Below are 6,796 nucleotides of genomic sequence, written 5' to 3'. Positions count from 1 at the left end.
TCGCAGCTGAAACCTGTAAAAATTGTTAATATATAGAAAGTTTTTTAATACCCTGTATGGTAGATCTTGTACATATTTGAACTTTTTTTTTAATCACTCAATTAATAAAAATGAGTTACAATTTCGTTTGGCTAATAGTAGAAAAAACGGTGTAAACAATAATAAAATCTGGCAATACAGATACTCATAACACAAAAGATACAATAACATATGAGGCATTATAGGTGTAAATCCGACCAGGCAATCTCCACGCAGTACACCTTAGGTAATGCTAATACTGGCGGTATAGCAACTTTCAACCTTTACAACTCGAAAAGTACTTTATGAAAAAATACTTAATTATAGGGTTTTGAAAAGGTCTGAAAGTAAGCTACAAGAATATGCAATTAAAACGAGGGAATCTCATTTCAGATTTTTATGCTGACCTTGATAACGCTTTTCAAGGTCATCACAAGGTTAAAAAATATCAGCATCATTTGTGGTTCTTAATTTACTATAACTTTTATATGAAACATTTTTTCCAAAAACGTATATTTTAGATACAATTTATCGATGTCCACAGAATTGGTGGTTTCGTCCCACTGTGAGGCGTGTCGGTGGATCCCGGGAGCTATCCCGGGATCCTGCCGGCGGAAAGGGCCCCGGTCTGACCATTTAGACCGGAGTTACGGCGCCGGCTGAACATCGTGGTCGGCGCCGGGGGGGAACCGGGACCGGAGGCGGGTCGCCCCTTGGTGGGGCCCGTACGGGGGCGTCCTGGGGCGGCTCGTCCCTGGGGTGGATACTCCCTGTCCCGGTCTCCCCTCACCCCTACGGGTCTCTGGGGGGGGATGCAGAGGCGCACCCCCCTCGTATAGCGGCCCGGGAGGGAGCCGGCGCGGTGTTGGGTCGCGCTGTTAGGAGGGATCGTGACCGGGGGTGATTTTTATTACCCCCGGTTCGGGAGGTGTCCTCAGGACAGCGGAGAGGGGTCCATGGATGTAATACGCAAGTGGTTCCCGCAGGCCCCCTGACGACCGCTGAGGACGGACCCGCCAGGGGTTTTAGTGAGTAGGGCCCCCGTCGATTTTCTTCGGTGGGGGAGGAGTCCCACATAAGCCGCGGTTTCCCCCCGGAGGCCGCGGGTATACATAATAGCATTTCCCCTGGTTTACAAAAAGAAAAAAAGAAAAGGAATGAGTTTCCCACAAGACTCGCGAAAATATAAAAAATTTGCGGGGAGGAAAGAATGAAATATGTTACTCGGACGTGGCAAAAGCTCTTGTATAGAAATATTCGAATGTATGTGACAGTGTTCGATGCCAGATAAGTGACGGATAAGAAAAGAAATCGAAGTAAGAGTAACGGACTAAGAAGTGAGTTTGCATTGCGGATTCGCAATTTTTATAAGGTATCAGCTGGAGATGGTTTTGGTAGGAAAATGTGAATTTTCGGAGATACTAGGTGTAGGATTCGTTAAAAAAGATAGGAATGGGATCACGTTGCAGCCAATAATAGGTGAGGAGATAGGGTTAGGATGATTGCTTTGGCTAAGGTTGTGGGTAGAGAAAATTGTACTTTAAAAGAGATGATTATTGGAGGATTTTAAAGTAGTGAGGGAATCTTTAAATAAGGCGGGAGAGAATGATGCAAGTTAGAAAGTATAACGGATATTTTTGTTTGTTATTCGGCGGTTTCTTTTGATGGATAAAGTCCGACGAAATATGCTTTGAGAATAGGAGGTTTTTTGGTTCCGTATTTCCCAGGTCAATATCTGGGATTATCGTTGGAAGTTTTATTAGAAAAGCCGAAAAACCGTTTATGGTTTGGAGCTGTTTGTCGGGTGCCGATAAAAGGAAGGAAAGATAAGGAGTATGTCTCACGTCCATACGGAACCCCTCTCCCCCCCGCCTTAGAAATGTTGGGGGTACCAACATTTGCAAGTGGAGTATATGAAAGTTCAACGTTTAATTCAATAATTAGACGTGGGTTCAAGTAAGTGTGATACGTTATTTGTGTGTTGGTAGTGTCGTCTGTATGCGTGGGTTATCAAGGCCAATTGCGAGATTTGGCGCAAGTCGTTTGTTTCGCTTGGAATTTTTTGTGCGTTTTTTGTGGAACAGGTTACCTCGGCCTTTAGATTAGAGATAGTCCTGTCTGCATCTTGACAGGTTTGCTTTTGAGAATGCTATAAATTACTGGGAAATACTTCGAAGAGATAAGTTACTGAAGTATCTACTAATTCTAAAAAAAAGTTACAAAGGGATGGGTTGATTTTTAAAAAGAGGAAAAAATAGGCATCCTCCAAAACTCTTCCTAAATTCTTTCGTCCTCCTTGTACACGTACCAGCGTTAATGCCGTCCGTATATCCGTGTGACTCGCACACAATGACGCGTCACACACAAGATAACGCGTCACTCACACACTGCTGCCTGTAGAACGCATAAAATATAAAATGATTATATCTCACGTGTTTATGCAACACTAAAATTAAAAATAATCTACTTCGATAACCGCTATATACAAGCGCTATATTGTTACCATATTCTATATTGATTCAGTATTCTATATTGAAATAGATATATTTATTTTTTTTTTAGGAGCAATTATTAAGAAGCACTTATCGAAGCCTCCTGAAAACCCTTTCCCAAGATCTCCTTTTACATTACAGTAATTTCCTTGCTAACAAAGAGAAATGCATGGACGTTCGAGCGAGCAAAACAGTGGTCGGGACACCGCGTATTGCTCACGTATAGACGTATAGACGAGACAGTGTGAGTCGAGCGTTTTCTTAGTGTGCGTCACACGTATTTTAGGACTGCATTTCTATCCACGATGTCTTATTCAGCTATCTCTCTCGCTTTTACGTCTGTGATAGAGGATGGAAGATCGCCGCGACTCCCACCACTATTCCCTTTCCAAGTATCCCACGATTGTATACCGCTAGCCCCCTCCGTCTCTTTGTGCTGCTCGTGCCTCACCTACAGGCAGAAGTGTGTGAGTGACGCGTCACCATGTGCAAGTCACACGTATATAAGAACGGCATTATCGCCGGTGCGTGTACATGCAACCAGCTACAGTGGAATATTTGTTTACTCTCGAGCATTGTATTGACCATATGTACTCATAGTTATATGAAAATACACATATTGTTAATACAAAATGTAAAAATTTTGTAAAAATTCTTTGAGAGAAGAATATTACCGAAACGTATAATGCAATATCGGCGATACGCAATAGCGGAGACTTTGACGGTGGTTCACTCATCGATTGCGAGCTATCGTCGTGCGCAATGAATGATATTATGTATGAAGTATTGAACAAATAATCTATATATGCAACACTTTCAAAATATATAAATTATAAATTGTAATCACAAGATCTGCTGTTTATTTATAATACTCCTTTTCCTTTTTCCATATTTCTTGATACACCACAAATTGTCTTAAAATGTTATCAGATCTTTTGCGGAGCAAATGTGATACATAACACGCAAATGTTTGCAAAATCTTGTCGCGGGAGCACAGTGTACGTACTCATTAGTGATAAGAATATCATGTGTTACATTCTTCTTCTTGCGCATCGTACTGTCGAATGCATATGTTTGCAAAATGTCACGTAGTAATATTTAATATGTTTGCAAATTCTTAGATTTTGAAGCTGCGACTAAAAAAATATACGCCGCGAAATACGCGAGCGAACGGTGCGAGCGGCGCGGACGGCGCGGAAAATCCGCCGCAAAGTGCGCTGCAAACCGCCACGAAACGCCGCAAAGTACATTGCGAACCACCGTGAAAAATCTGCCGCGAATCGATAAAATAATCTATCAAAAGAAAATTCCAAAAATTATGTAAACAAATCGGTATATAATGTCGGTAATTAACGATCATTGACAATATCGGTATTATGTAAACATTCCGGTAAAAATTATGTAAATATGTTGGTAAAAAATTATGTAATTAAATATTGGTATATGATATCGGTAATAAATTACCGACCGTCGGTAATATCGGTATGCCCTCCCAATTACCGCTCGCTGGTAATGTCGGTATGTCTCCCGTGATGTCATACTCCTCGGCCCGTGACGTCATACCCCCGCCCACAGTACGCCCCGCACGCTCCTCAGAGGACCTGGGTTAGAATCCTCACTGTATACTTACTGCAACAGGCTCATAATCCAAAGGTGCCTCAAGTCCAAATTCAAATCCCAGTGTTAGTGAGAATTTTAACGTGTGATATAAGTGTTATATAACATTTGGAATTAAGTAATTTTAAATTTCAAGTAAAGTTAGTAAGCGCTGACTAGTTCTTCGTTTTAACCAATTCGTCAATATTTATAAAAAGTAGAACTCTGTGTTTATTTAAATATTCTTTGTAAATTCTATGAATATTCCGGAATATTTTGGGATATTCTTGGAATGTTAATTTTGGATTTTGGGAATATTTTATACATTTTCCAGGAATACTCGTATATCTAGCGTTTACTGGGATTAGTTTTACATTAGGATCCAATTAATGTCTAACGTAAAAAAATTAAGTAAATATTATTGCTAAACATTTGCCCATATTATATTATACAATGCTATTGGACCAATATTGCTAAATAAGAAGCGATATTCACTTTAGAATATTGGACCAATGTTGGGAAATCAATTCATACTCAATATTTAACATTTGATTTACATAATTTCTCAATATTGCGCCAATATTTTATGCTATTAGGGTATGCTTGTAAAATTGTTATCACATGTATACGCGCGCACATATGTCACAACTGTCAACAAGGTTACACTAACTAAGAGACTGACTACTTGATCAGTGCTGCTAATCCTCAGAAATTGAAATTATGCAGCCTAGAGGATTTTGTTAGTGTCAATCTTATCCCCTTTACTTTTTGGGAAATTGTCAGGTAACCCCATGGACGTAAGAATATATGGACGTAGCGCAAAGGCTATGCGATTACAGACGAGGGGCTTCTACTATTCTAGAGTTATAATATTCTAGAATATTAATAATACTGAGTGAATACGTACCAGATTATCTATTCCTTTAACAAATTATTTTCCATTTTCTCTTGGTAGTTTCGTAATTTTGTTGAAAAAAAATCAGAATAATTAAAGATTAGATAATAAATCAAATTGAAACTCTAATATAAAAAAAAAATTAATGTGACCACAGATAATATACCAAATATTACCTCAGTAATAACGATCTTTAATATAAAAAATTGAATTAAATTACAAATTATATATGATAAACTTTAAATAAATTGCCTTCTGTCGTCAATACGTATCACAGTTGAATTATTTGGAATTATGTTATATCTCCACCAGCACACAAACGACGGGCGAACGTTCGGGGAACGAATTCTCGTTTGGAGCGTGCGTAATCGTTCGCCCCTAAAACTAACTGAACGAAAATCGTCGAGCGGCGAAGTTGCTCGAAGATGCTGGGTCGTCTCGCACGCTGCCGGAACGTTGTGAAGTTCGGAATGACTCGACCGTATCTTTCGCTGTTACGAGCCCAGCCAATCATTTGCTCACTACATACAATGATGAATATAAACATTATTGTGACTTTTTGATGAATAATAATACAATATATGACAGACAATAACAAAAGTGGTTGCAGGCGGTACTGATAAATGTCGAAAACAATTTACTCTCAAAATGGCTATTATGGTTGCATTTATAAATTCTATTCGACGAGTAGAGTGTTATTTAATTGACTAATCAGGACCGAAAGAACTACATAGTAACTAAGATTTTTGTCTCATTATTGATTAATTGAATTCTATTCTATTCTCAAGGAGGATTTCTGAACGCAGCTCATGTCGTACAGCAATTTGCCTAGCCCCCACTATCGATATATTTCTTCTTTATCTTTACACAATGGCTGTGTTCAGCAAAGAAAGTAGCTTTACTACTGTTGTAAATTTCGTGAATTTGATTGGTCAATGCCCTTAGACTAACTAACAAGGAGATGCCACAACCTGCTAAATCGATTTCTGAACGAGACATAGCACGTTCGCTAGCTGTGGTGTTAAGCATTAACATCCTAATTGGGGTTTGTGCCAATGGACCTTTGTTTGTGAAAAATTACTGTATAAAATTTGGGTTGCGGGACTGTATCCTCGATATGGTTTTTTTTATCATTCCTTAGTCATTTTTTATCCTGAACTTACTTAGATTTGGATGTCATTTTGACGTGTCTGCTACTTGAGAGAGGTCTCAGGCTCGAATCTCAGCAATGCCCATACAGCACAGAAGCTTGCAGCAACATTACTACAACGTTGCAAGATTGCATATTGCAGTGCAATGTTGCAGAGACTTTGCAATGACATTAATTTGCAATATTACTTTAGCAATATTGCAGTAATATTTAAAAAAATATTACGAATATAATATATTTTATTTATTTATTAGTTATTTTTGTTACTTGTATTTCAAATTCAGTAATGTTTTACATCAATAGTACTTATAGAATAGTACTTAGAATAGCACTCGTTAGTGGCAATCATTAATTTGTCTTATTGCATATTTTTTATACTTCTTATACCGTTTTTTCGGAGAAAATACTTTCTTTAGATTTAATATTCGTACTTGTTTAATTTTGTGGTTTTTTTTTATTTCATTAAAATATTATATTCTTAAACGAAATATCATTTTTTAAAATGATGAAAATAAAACTTTTATTTCATTCAAGGAAACCATGTCATTTGATGAAACAACACTATTGTTTTAAATAATATTTTTTAAAAGTTTCTCTCAAAATTTAGTAATTCGATTTGTTTAATTTGGATATTCTTGAATTTTT

This window comes from Odontomachus brunneus, unplaced genomic scaffold, assembly GCF_010583005.1.
Source record: "Odontomachus brunneus isolate Ranch 3 - 2012 unplaced genomic scaffold, Obru_v1 Obru_scaffold_038, whole genome shotgun sequence".
Lineage (NCBI taxonomy): Eukaryota > Metazoa > Arthropoda > Insecta > Hymenoptera > Formicidae > Odontomachus > Odontomachus brunneus.
The sequence above is the reverse complement of the archived record's forward strand: the minus strand, read 5'-3'. Positions refer to the sequence as shown.